At 48.0% G+C, this 13,356-nt stretch overlaps 1 non-coding gene and 2 pseudogenes across 1 annotated transcript; 2 read left to right on the plus strand and 1 right to left on the minus strand.

Moving 5' to 3' along the window:
• The first annotated feature begins 2,204 nt into the window (after positions 1-2,204).
• LOC125389725 (uncharacterized) lies at positions 2,205-3,679 on the plus strand (annotated as a pseudogene).
• A 1,774-nt stretch (positions 3,680-5,453) lies between these two features.
• LOC146889809 (chronophin pseudogene) lies at positions 5,454-7,426 on the plus strand (annotated as a pseudogene).
• Positions 7,427-9,400: 1,974 nt separating this feature from the next.
• LOC125390125 (U6 spliceosomal RNA) lies at positions 9,401-9,502 on the minus strand. Its single transcript, XR_007228658.2, has one exon. It is a non-coding gene; the product is annotated as a U6 spliceosomal RNA (small nuclear RNA).
• Positions 9,503-13,356: the final 3,854 nt, after the last annotated feature.

Genomic DNA, 13,356 nt, shown 5'->3' on the forward strand with positions numbered 1-13,356 from the left:
TTACTCAGGATAGTGCTTTCTAATTCCATCCATTTGCATACAAATTTCAAGATGTCATTATTTTTTACTGCTGAGTAGTACTCTAATGTGTAGATGTGCCACACTTTCTTTATCCATTCTTCGGTTGAGGGGCATCTAGGTTGTTTCCAGGTTCTGGCTATTACAAATAATGCTGCTATGAACATAGTTGGACAAATGCCCTTGTAGTATGATTGGGCATCTTTTGGGCATATGCCCAAGAGTGGTATTGCTGGATCTTGAGGTAGGTTGATTCCCAGTTTTCTGAGAAGCCGCCATACTGATTTCCAAACTTTTTGTAAAGTTTGCACTCCCAGCAGCAATGGATGAGTGTTCCCCTTACTTCACATCCTCTCCAGCATAAGCTATCTTTGGTGTTTTTGATCTTAGCCATTCTGACAGATTTAAGATGATATCTCAGAGTTGTTTTGATTTGCATTTCCCTGATAGCTAAGGATGTTGAACATTTCCTTAAGTGTCTTTTGGCCATTTGAGATTCTTCTGTTGAGAATTCTGTTTAGTTCTGTACCCCAATAAAAAGCCCTCTACCTGAGCTCTGTCACATGGCATCTTTCTCTCACGCACCCCTTTTTCAAATTACAACAGGGTTCCTCTGTGTAGCCCTGGCTGTTCTGAAACCCACTCTGTAGCTCAGGCTCACCTCAAACTCACAGAGGTATCCATCTGGCTCTGTCTCCTGAGTGCTGGGGTTAAAGGTGTGCATCACCACCGTCTGGCCAAATGCCTGCTTTAAAACATTCCAGTCTGTTTCTCACTCAGATGACATCAGTACACTAGGCTTTCTTTAGCTTATTCTTCAGCTGGGGATGGCGGTTTAGACCCAGCGTTTGGGAGACGGAGCAGGATGGTCAGGAATTCATCCCAGCCTTGACACGGGAAGTTTGAGGCAAGTCCTGTCTCAAATAGAAAAAAAGTCTAGCACCCTTCTGGTATTGTATCGCTGCTCCCTCTTCAAACTCTTCCTAGGCTTCTTTCTAAAAAAACATTTTTGGAGGTTGAAGAGATGGCTCAATGGTTCCTCTTCCAAAAGACCTGGGTTCGATACCCAGCACATTTCATGGTAGTTCACTACTGGGTAACTCCAGTTCCAGGGAATCTGATGCCTTTTGATTCTGGTAGGCACTGCATGCATGTGGTGTGCAGACATTCATGCAGGTAAAATACCCATACCTTAAATTATATATTTTTCAATTTATTATTTTTTTAAATTTCTTACATTTTTTTTTCAAACTCTAGTACCTGGGTTCTGATGACTGAACTCAGGTTGTCAGCCTTGTTCAGGCAAGTGCCTTTTCCCACTGGGTCTGAGACCTTGTCTTAACAAGCAGATATGGCAGCTCCTGCCTGCATCTCAGCACTCTGGAGACTGAAGCAAGATTACACAGACTACATAGGAAGCCAGGCCAGCTTGGGCTATCGGGTGTCAAAAAGAAGCAAATAGCCAGGCATGCTGACTCACACATCAGCACTCGGGAGACAGATGCAGACAGATCTGAGTTCGAGGCCAGCCTGGTCTACATAGTTCCAGTACAGCCAGGACTACATAGAGAAACCCTGTCTCAGACAACACCAAAAGAGTAAATAGGATCTGGAGAGATGGCTCAGTGGCTAAGAACGTGTGCTACTCCAAAGGACTGGGGTTCAGAGTTATCACAGCCACGTCAGCTGGCTCACGACTGCCTGGGTTTGTCTGGCCTTGGGAGTACCTGCACTTGTGCACAGAACCACACAATTAAAAATAAAAATTAAGGATTTAAAAAGCCAAAGAGAAGCGAAACCTGGAAGGCTGCCCTGAGACAGCTCGATTTGCTGGGAGGTTTTGTTCTTCAAAACTTGTGGTTGGTAGTCTCTACAGTAAGACCTGTATGGACTGAGTGGGTGGCCCAGAGGTAGCATGCTTGCCTAACATGCATGAATCCTTGGATGTGATTCCCAGTATCACATACACTGCAGATGATGGCACATACTTGTAAACCCCAGTGCTGGGGAGGGGATGGCAGAAGGATCGGAAGTTCAAGGTCTTCCTTTGCTACTTAGTGGAATTCCAGGCCAGCCAGGGATACAAAGACCCTGACTCTAAATACGGAGAACAAACTTTCCGTTACCTAGGAGATACGTTGCCTGGTTTGGTTTATGGCTAAATAAATGCTTAGGTTTAGCGGACGATGGTCTGGGGAAAACAGAGCCACAGGGAAGCCCTGTGTCAGGATGAGGTAATAGCCGGCTGGACAAAGTCTAGCCCAAAAAGAGGTGATAAATATTTGAGAATGCTCGTTTTCACTCATCTGATCCACTGGCAGCCATTCCAGCCAGGGACCACCTCGTCCTTCTGGCCACTGCTTTCAGGACAGGTGAGGATGGAAAACAGCCGCTAAGGGGGTAAATACAGGGACGCTGAAGTCTCCGAAAACTAGGACTCTTCCAAGCTCTGACTGTTCTTCTAGGCGCCTGTTCACGTGGGGCATTCCCCGCCCCCTCTTCCTCTGAACTCTTCTCCTTCCCGACGGGGCCGTAAAGCGGACCCACCGTGATCCAGGCTGCCTTGCTCCCTGGCTGTGTCTTACTGTCCTCAGTGGTCGCCTTTCCAAGGAACACCCAGAATGGCGCCCTGCCCATTCAGCCGGCTGTCCTGAGTCTACATCAAATGTGCTCTCCGGGAAGATCCTTCCTCCAGCCCCGGCACCTGCCAGGACCTCTTGAACACAGTGTCCTCCTTAGCTCCCTTACCTGAGCACTTGTCCCTCTTAGCGCTAAAAGTGGCCCTAGAGGATGCGGGCTGCCCTGCTGAGGCCCAGTATCTGCAGCGTCAGTTCAGTGAAGCGGGAGGGGAGGATCACACCGAAACCCTGGTCCTCCAGAATCAATTGCGCAGCAAGAAGGAGGCCATTCTGAGGGGCCTGGGGGGATTCCCTGGGGAACCGAGAGGGGTGCGGCGCTCAGGAACGCTGCCCGCTGCCCGAGACGTGTACCGATGAAAGAGCGTGGGTGCTCCACGAAAGTGCATCGTTTCTTGCTGAGCTTGCTGAGAAGTTCCTTTCCATCGACGTGGTAAGTGAGTATAAGGCTTCTGTGGCCAATGTCACCCAGAAGTGCATCATCGAGTCTTGGGAACATTTGGAAGAAATTCACAGCGGGATGGTGAAAAGCCCAGAAATTAAAAATGCCACACACTCCACAGAAGATAAAATATACTCCACTTCTCGGCTGGCAGTCCTTCTGAAACGTGTTTTCGTGAGCCTTCTACTGGAGTATTTTTGGACTTATTTTGACTAGCAAGTCCTCATGGGCATCACGCGTACTTTCTCATAGCCATTTAGCGAGTCTGCGCACACAGGCCATGCGTGGCATGAAGCTAGATGCTAGCAGTATTTTATGATTGACGCACATCTTCCTTTGATCCATCCATGTGAGCACAGCCTCGGTATTGAGATGTCTCTCTTCACCGACTTAACCCTTTCTAATTCCCCAAATGAATGCTGTACCTTGGTGTGTTCATTTTCATTTGTTTTGAGATATTGAAGGGGTGGTGTTTTGTTTTGTTTTTGAGACAGGGTCTCATTGTGTAACCCTGGCGGGCCTGGAACTCAGAGATCCACCTGCCTTTGCCTCCAAGTACTGGAATTAAAAGCATGCGACACCATGTCTTGATTTGTTTTGTTCTTTCAAAACAGACTTGCTATGTAGCCCCTGTACTCACTATGTAGCCCAGGTTGGCCTCAAATTTACCAGACTCCTACTTCAGGCTTCCGTTTATTTATTTATTATGAATACAGCATTCTGCTGGTACATGATTGCACACCAGAAGAGGACACCAGGCCTCACTATAGATGGTTGTGAGCCACCATGTAGTTGCTGAGAATTGAACTCAGAACCTCTGGAAGAGCAGTCAGTGCTCTTAACCTCTGAGCCATCCCTCCAGCCGGGTGGTTGATTTTTGACCCTCCCTCTGAGGGACAGAAGAAGCTCACAGGTCCTTCTCTGAGTATTCACCCACCCCTCCCAGGCAATGACAGGCAATTCTGCCCTAATTGTTCATGGCTCCAGGGCCTCAGGGAGGAGCTAGAATGTTTGGACTGGGGTGCACAGGAGGAAGGGAAGGTCAGTGTTGGGGAAGCCATCACTAATCACATTAATCTCTGTTAGGGTCCCCCGCACTGCTACTCATAACCGCTTACCCATGCTCTGTGAGAGGCTCTAACAAACTCTTTGGCTCCCACGGCTAACTTGGGAGCCAAACTAAACTAAGCTTTAGTTTGCCACTGGGACTTTGTGAGGACATTGCTCAGCTGTATTCCAGGCGCTCTTCAGACCACAGCCCAAGGGAAGCGGCTTGAGAGCTGTTGCCCATACAGCAAGGTCTGATCCAGCTAGGCCTCACCGCCACTGCGTCCTGCTGAATGTATTGCCATTTTCTTATAGACCCCAGATTAAGACTTGATTCCCCTCCCCCTTTTTTCCTCATATCTGGAGGTCTTTTTGCCAGATCCTGTTCCTAAACTCCACAGGCTTTTGACTGGTCCCTGGACCTAATCGCTGTGGCCTGCAGCTTCTTCTGTAGTTTGAGAGGCATGCCGGCTTTTTTCTTCAACCAGATTCAGCTAGATAGGGGCTGTCCAGGGGATGTCCTGGTCTCTCTCCCTCCTTCAGCTCTTAGGGAAAGTTGTGCCTTCCCCACCAAACTGCGTATGAGCAGGAGCAGAGGATGATCATGTGGCAGGGGCCGGCTCTCGCTCGGAGTGGGGATCTACTGTATTCGGGCACAGCCTTGCATGCTGCCGCTCAGATCCACTCCATCAAACCCGAGGAATAAGGCTGAGGTGAGACCACAGGCATCAGATGCAATGCCTGATTACACCGAGGCTGCCGGTGAGACCCACTGGATGCCCATTGCTACAAAGATGCACTGAAGACTAATAATAGCAGCTAATAAAGGCAAACACCCCTCTGCTGGAGATCAGGAAGGTTTGAAGGTCACCACAGATGATGAGCATCCAGCATGGCCTGCTAGGACAAGAGTTAGCCAGGCTGGAGAGAAGGCCCAGCGGTTAAGATCACTGGCTGCTCTTTGAGAGGACCGGAGTTCAATTCCCAGCACCCACACAGCAGCTCACAACTGTAACTCCTGTTCTGAAGGATCTGACTCCTTCACACAGACACACATACAAGCAAAACACCAATACACATGAGTTTGGTTTCTGCTACACTCAGGTATTACCTCAAATCCAGGACCTTAGGAATTCTGGGCAAGGGTTACACGCTTAGTGCACAATTCTCTTGTACTCATCTTGGCATGTAGCTGTATATGACTTGGCACTCACTACGTAGCCCAGCTGGCCTTGACCTTGTTGCAGTCCTGGCTCAGTCCCTCAAGCACTGTCATAATCATCTTTTAAGAGATATCTGGAGCCGTCTGCATGGCGCGCTGCGAGCGGCTGCGCGGCGCGGTCCTGCGCGACTTGCTGGGCCAGGCGCAGGGCGTCTTGTTCGACTGCGACGGGGTGCTGTGGAACGGCGAGCGCACCGTGCCGGGCGCCCCCGAGTTGCTGCAGCGGCTGACGCGGGCGGGCAAGACCACGCTTTTCGTGAGCAACAACAGCCGGCGCGCGCGGCCCGAGCTGGCGCTGCGCTTCGGCCGCCTGGGCTTCGCGGGGCTGCGCGCTGAGCAGCTCTTCAGCTCAGCGCTGTGTGCCGCGCGTCTGCTGTGCCAACGTCGTCTGCCTGGGTCGCCCGACGCCACCGTGTTCGTGCTGGGCGGTGACGGGCTGCGCGCCGAGCTGCGTGCGGCGGGGCTGCGCCTGGCGGGGGACCCCGGCGACTACGGCTCGCGCGTGCGCGCCGTGCTCGTGGGCTATGACGAGCACTTCTCCTTCGCCAGGCTGAGCGAGGCGTGCGCGCACCTGCGCGACCCCGACTGCCTGCTCGTAGCCACCGATCGCGACCCTTGGCACCCGCTCAGCGACGGAAGCCGGACCCCAGGTACCGGAAGCCTGGCTGCAGCAGTGGAGACAGCCTCAGGACGCCAGGCCCTGGTGGTGGGCAAACCCAGCCCTTACATGTTCCAGTGCATCACCGAAGACTTCAGTGTGGACCCCACCCGCACACTGATGGTGGGTGACCGCCTGGAGACCGACATCCTCTTTGGCCACCGCTGTGGCATGACCACCGTGCTCACACTCACAGGGGTCTCGCGCCTCGAAGAAGCCCAGGCTTACCTGGCAACTGGTCAGCATGACCTTGTGCCTCACTATTACGTGGAGAGCATTACAGACTTGATGGAGGGCCTGGAGGACTGAACCCACCTCCCCCATTCCCCATCCCATAGATGGAGGATGCAGGCCATGAGTCACATTCGGCAACATGAGCTGCCTGGCCCAGGTGTCTATCCCAGTGAAGGGAAACTGGAATCCAGGAAGGTTTGTGGGCTCTCATACCCCTCCCAGAAGTGGCTGGATACTCTGCTGTTCAGAAGCTGTCCCTCCACATCTTGAAGGTTTGCTCTGGTCTGACCCCACCACCTAGGGTCACCTCCCCTTCTATATGGGGCTATATGCCCCAAAGCCAAATGAAAATTTTCTCCAACCCTGAGTACTTAATTAAGTTCCTTCCCTTCTCCGGGAGCTGTAATGCTCTGTCCTTAGGTCCTTGTTGACCAATCAGCAGTCTAGGGAACTCCAGCTATTCCTGGTCTGCACAAGCCTATGGAAGGAAAGCTGCCAGTAGTGACTGGCATGTTAGTGTCTCACTGTGGGCCCTCAATGGACCAAGTAGGAGCTTAAAGAACACCTTGCACATCCTGGAGCCCTAGAGCACCAGTCAGAAGGCTAAGGGACGTTGACCTTTGGATGTCCATCAGGACAATGATCCACTGGCCTCTTAGATCCCAAATAGAACAATCTACAAGTCTGTGACACGGTGGCTTTTTGATAATCCTGGGCTGACTGGATCAGCCAGGAGACCAGGTCCTAGGAGGGCAGGGTGATGAATGCCTGTCCTTAGAGCACTTGGGAGGCTGAGGCAGGAGGATTGCTCTGAGTTTGGTGACCTGGGTTGCAGAGTAAGACCTCATTTCAAAAAGACCAACTTGAAAGTCAGCCTCCTCCAGGAACTGATCCGTGGGCCCTCTGTGACCCTGGTGGGACAGAGAGGCACCCACCATAGTACCGTCCAGGATTGATGGTCGCCACAGCTTGGAAGGGCGCCCTTACGTCCCGCCCTTTGAAGTCAGCGTTTGCTGTGCCACCTCTCCAGCTGCTCATTCCCAGGGACATGATTGTTTGTATTTACTGTGTGCCAGTGGACATAAGAGCAGGGTGGGACCTTCCCGCCACCTCCACCCTTGTTGTAACCGGTCCTTGAACTTAATAAAATGTAAGTGGGAGTGTCTGTACCCCAGTCTGTGGCTCTTGTAGAGGACTGGTTCGATTCCAGCACCCGCATGAAAGCTCATAACCCTCCATGACTTCAGTCCCAGGGGACCTGAGGCTTCTTCTGACCTCTGTGGGCACCAGGCATGCACATGGTGCACAGACAGCTGTGCAGGTGTGTGATGTATGCATGTGCACATCTGGAAGCAAGAAAACTTGACTCAAAAATAATGTGATTTCTTGGGTGACATCACCTAAGAAACAACCCCTGAGGCTGACCTCTGGCCTCCGTGTAAAAGACACACAACTGAATGCATGCCTGCGGGTACTTTTGAGCACACACATGCAAAGTACGTGTCGTCGTTGTCATTTGTGGTGGTTTTTAGGTGTGTGTGTGTGTTGAGACAGGATTTCTCTACATAGCTCTGGTTGTCATGGAACTCTTAATGTAGATCAGGCTGGCCTTAAATTCACAGAGCTCTGCCTCTGCCTCCTGAGTGCTGGGGTTGATGGTCTCTGTCACCACTCCAAGCTTGGGTTTATTTGTTTAAGGATTTATTTTGTCGGCAGCACTTGGGAGGCAGAGGCAAGCAGATCTCTGTGAGTCTGAGGCCAGTTGGTTTACAGAGCGAGTTCTAGGATTGTCAGGGCTACACCCAGAGCAACCCTGTCTCGAAAGCCAAAACAAAACAAAATACTTTTGTGTGTGAGTGTTTTGTCTGCATGCATTTCTGTGAACTGTTAGAAATAATTTTGAAGGGGCTGGAGAGACGGCTCAGAGATTAAGGACACTGCCTGTTCTTCCAGAGGACCTGGGCTCAATTCCTACACATGGCGGCTCACAACTGTCTGTAGCTCCAGTTCCAGGGGATCTGATACCTTCACACCAATTCACATAAAATTGAAGTTAAAAAAAATTTAAAAAGAGAGAGAGAGAGAGAAGAAGAAGTTTGGAGTCACAAAGAAAGAGACCACCATTTCAGGTAGTGTCTTGACAAGGCAGAACTGGTCCAAAGGGCACTGGGCTCCTGAAAGCACACGGGACAGGAAGAGTGCGTGGCTGCTGCTCTGACATGGGCGGTGACTGTTGTTTCCCCTTCAGCTAGGGTTTGGTTTCACATCATTTGTAACGGGCTAGTTTTTTTCTTTTTGTTGCCGAGTTGCTGTTGCTTTGAGACAGGGCCTCTCTTCATAGCCCTAGTGGACCAAATAGTGGACTAGTGTGTAAATGTAATAAATAGTGAGCTACTGTGTAAATGTAATAAATAGTGAGCTAGTGTGTAAATGTAATAAATAGTGAGCTAGTGTGTAAACATAATAAATAATGGGCTAGTGTATAAATGTAATAAATAGTGAGCTAGTGTGTAAATGTAATAAATAGTGAGCTAGTGTGTAAACATAATAAATAATGGGCTAGTGTATAAATGTAATAAATAGTGAGCTAGTGTGTGAATCTAATAAATAGTGGGCTAGTGTGTAAATGTAATAAATAGTGAGCTAGTGTGTGAATCTAATAAATAGTGGGCTAGTGTGTAAATTTAATAGTGAGCTAGTGTGTAAATGTAACAAATAGTGAGCTAATGTGTAAATGTAATAGATAGTGAGCTAGTGTGTAAATGTAATAAATAGTGAGCTAGTGTGTAAATGTAATAAATAAAGGGCTGGTGGGAACCCTGGGCCTTTAGCCGTCTCCTCAGCCCTCATTCTTCTCACTGTGAAGGACCTGCCTTTTGGGGTAAAGGTCTCAGTCACCAGCAGGGAGAGGACCATTGGCATGGACTTTTACGGGTTTCCTTTCAGATATTACCCCAAAGACATGTGGCCAGGCTCCTGAGTCCCAGACACTAAATAGACAGCGTAGTTGTCTATTATATAGATAGCCCTGTTCTGCTGTAGGCAGAGGAGGTTCTGACCGCAAGAGCCAATAGATAGATGATAGATAGATAGATAGATAGATAGATAGATAGATAGATAGATAGATAGAGAGATAGATAGATGGGTAGATGGAATGCTTCTTGAATTTGCCTGTCATTCTTGCTCAGGGGTCATGCTAAACTTTGTGTCATTCCAATTTTAGTATATGTACTTCTGAAGCGTCCGTCCGTCACACGTTAATTTCTTTAGCACGGCTTAAGGTGAGTCTGCTTTCTGAATCCCCTTGACCAGTCAATTGGCCTGGGGCGACTGGAGTGTTAGGGCTCCACCTGAGCCAGCAGTTCTCCAGGAAGTAAGTGTTTTCTCTCCGAGACTACAAATGTGACAGTAGAATCATTTAGGAACCAGATCAGATTATCAGAGCCTCCCCCAGCCACCTCCCCTCTGACACACACACACACACACACACACACACACACACACACGCACGAAAGAGAGAAAGAAAGAAGGAAAGAAAGAAAGAAAGAAAGCAAGCAAGCAAGCAAGCAAGCAAGCAAGCAAGCAAGCAAGCAAGCAAGCAAGCAAGCAAGCCCTTTCGGCATCATCTTTGGCCCCTGGCAAGGATGGGGCTGCTAAGAGCCCCAAGGATGTTTCTGAATTTTAGCCAAGAGGTAAATTGGTTACTTTTCTTTGTTCTTTTTACTCTAAATTGCCCAGATAAGCTTCACTTCCTGTTTTTCACACACACACAAGAATCACCCTAGAATCACTTGTACATCAGCCAGGTGAAGTGAGAATAAGACTCCTTGCCTGGTTTCTAGAAGGAAATGAAAGGAGAAGTGAAGGCAACAGTTACTGGATTGATGAGCCCTCAGCAGAGAACCCAGAGAAGCCAGATCACAGGATCCTTTTCAAATATCCAAATCAAAGTCCGTTAGACTCACCTGATGGGCTCACACAGCGTCCATCTATTTGGGTTCCTCACTTTTCTTTGACCTCTAAGGCTGGTCTTTAAAGCAATGACCCCATGATCTGCTTTGATAGCTGCTGGAGAGGCTTAAGTCATCTTGGTATTCCTCCAATATGGGTTCAAGAGACAGAGAGAAGAGATATTTAGCCATCCTTCAATTTTTATTTTCAAACAATAGTGGACTTGTCTCTCTTGGGTATAGAGGTGCTTCTGTGAGCCCAGGGTCTGAAGTCTGATATTTAGGCTTCGTTTCCTTCCTTCTATTTTTTAAAGTTTATTTATTTTTATGTATATTGGTGTTTTGCCTGCACGTATGTTTATGTGAGGATATTGGGTCCCTGGAACTGGAGTTACAGACAGTTGTGAGCTGCCATGTGGGTGTTGGGATTTGAACCCGGGTCCTCTGGAAGAGCAGCAGTGCTCTTAATCTCTGAGCCATCTCTCCAGGCCCTGGGCATCATTTTCTCATTAAGAAGCAAATCATTAATTAGAGATAGCTGTCTGAGTAACTTAGAGATTTCTTTTTTGTTTTGCTTTTTGAGACTGGGTTTGACAGACAGTAGCCCTGACTGTCCTGGAACTCACTCTGTAGACCAGGCTGGCCTTGAACTCACAGAGATCCACCTGCTTCTGCCTCCCAAGTGCTGGTTTTAAAGACATGAACCACTACTGCCTGGCCACAGAGATTTCTTAAAAAAATATTTTGAATTTATTTCTTATTATTTTATTTGTATGGGTGTTTTGTCCATATATACATCACATGTATTCCTGGTGCTTTCAGAGACCATAGATCCCTGGGACTGGAGTAACAGACAGCTGTGAGTCACCGTGTGGGTGCTGGGAATTGAACCCAGGTCCTCTGGAAGAGCAGTCAGTGCTCTTAACCACTGAGCCATCTCTCCAGCCCCTTAAAATATTTTTATTTATTTGTTTGTTTACTATTATTATTATTTTCAAGATAGGGTTTCTCTGTAGCTTTGGAGCCTGTCCTGGAACTCTCTCTATAGACCAGGCTGGCCTCGAACTCACAGAGATCTGCCTGCCTCTGCCCCCTGAGTGCTGGGATTAAAGGCATGTGCCACCACCACCCGGCTCTCTAGCCTTTCTTTTACCCATGGTTCCATCTATGTGAGGATAAGTCAAAGGCCTTGTCTAACTATGGCTTCTCTTGGAAGCATGGAGGAAATTTCTCCTCTGTGTTAACACTCCTCTTTGTAGATTGGACATTGGTTAGAATTTACCAAAGGGCGTTGCATTTCCACGAGCTCCCTGAACAAGAGAAGGAGTGACTCCCACAGTTACAGGACATCTCAGGAGGTGCCCCACAGTCCCCTGGGACCTAGTTGACCTTGGACGAAAGGGGGTAAAATATTCTTCCTTTTAATCCCTCTGACCCCAGCAGTCTAGGCCTCCAAATACAGTTATTGCTCATCTGGAGGGTCATTTATACCAGTCTGCTACTTTGAACTACTGTGTGATGTTTACATAAAACTTGAGCCAGAACCAAACACTTTTGCTTTGTTTGTTTGTTTGACTCTTAAGCTTTTGTTGCTCTACCAGATGATCAGAGTTCGGTTCCCAGTATCCATGGCCAGGGAGCTGTGGGGTATAGGGGCTCATAGTTGCTTGTAACTCCAGCTCTAGGGAATATGATGCTCTCTCCTAGCTGCCATGGGAACCCAAAAACACATGGCAGGACTCGTACACACGCACATACATACACACACATTAGAAACAAAATAAGTATTTAAAAATAAAGGATGAGTGTTGGCTACAACCCCCTAGCTTTGAAATAACAACCAAGGGCCACTGAGATGGCTCAGTGGGTGGTAAAGACCTGTCACCAAGCCTGATTACCCGAGTTCAATCCCTAGGACACAGGTCATGGACAGAGAGAAACAATTCCTGCAAGCTGTCCTATGAGGTCTGCACAGGCACCGTGGCAATGCTTCCAAATACATTGATCAATCAATCACTCAATCAATAAACAAATGTAAAAGAGTGACCCAAAGACTACACCTATCCAGAAGAATTGAAAACAAAAATCCACCTACTTCTGTCTCCTAAATACTGGGGTTAAAGATGTACACCACCATGCCCGGATTTTTTACTTTTGTGACCAACTGAGTTTAATTAAGGTTGTTTTCACGAGGGGGAGTGCGGAATTTACCAGGTTTGTATATTTGTTTACTTTTTAGACTATGCTTCATGCAACCCAGGCTGGCCTCAATTCCTGATCCGCCAGCCTCTGGCTCACAGGTGCTGGGATTATAGACGTGTATTAACATGTATGTTCTATGTAGCGCTAGGGACCAAACCCAGAGCATGCTGCATGCTAAGCAAGCACTCCACCAACTGAATTGCCAGCTCTTTTTGTGGGTTTTGTTTGTTTGAGATGGAGTCTCATTCTGTAGCCTCCATGGTTGGTCTAGGCAAGGGTTCCTCTTGCCTCTGCCCCTTGAGTGCTGGCAAAACAGATGTACACTACCAAGGCCAACTTTTTATCTATGTTTATATATCAATGTTTTATTTTGTATCTTAAGATCACTAGTTCTTTATTTTGACTAAGATTTTATTCATGAGATATTTTAAAATAAAAGTTTAAAATTTTGTTGCTAGTTTATGCCATTTAAAAATTTTTTCATCATATTAGATAGAATCTACAATTCAATAACAAAGAAAAATGGGAAACTGGGCAGTGGTGGGCACACCTTTAATCCCCGCACCCAGGAAGCAGAAGCAAGTGAATCTCTGTGAGTTCAAGGCCAGCCTGGTCTACAGAGCTAGTTCTAGGATAACCAGGGCTACATAGAGAAACCCTGTCTTGAAAAAACAAAGAGACAAACAAACAGAAAAAAGGTAAGGATATTCTCCTTTTTGGACACTTATTGTGTGTGTATGCATGTATGTCCATGTTAGGACACAGGTGTAGAAGTTTGAAGACAATGCATAGGAAGGAATGTGTTTGGTTAGACTCAGTGTCTTAGTTAGGGTTTCTATTGTTGTGAAGAGACACCATGACCACAGAAACTCATTTCATTGTGGTGGCTCGCTTACAGTTTCAGAGGTTTCGTCTGTTATCATCATGAAGGGGAGCATGGCGGTGCG

This window comes from Myodes glareolus, chromosome 26, assembly GCF_982192425.1.
Source record: "Myodes glareolus chromosome 26, mMyoGla1.1, whole genome shotgun sequence".
Lineage (NCBI taxonomy): Eukaryota > Metazoa > Chordata > Mammalia > Rodentia > Cricetidae > Myodes > Myodes glareolus.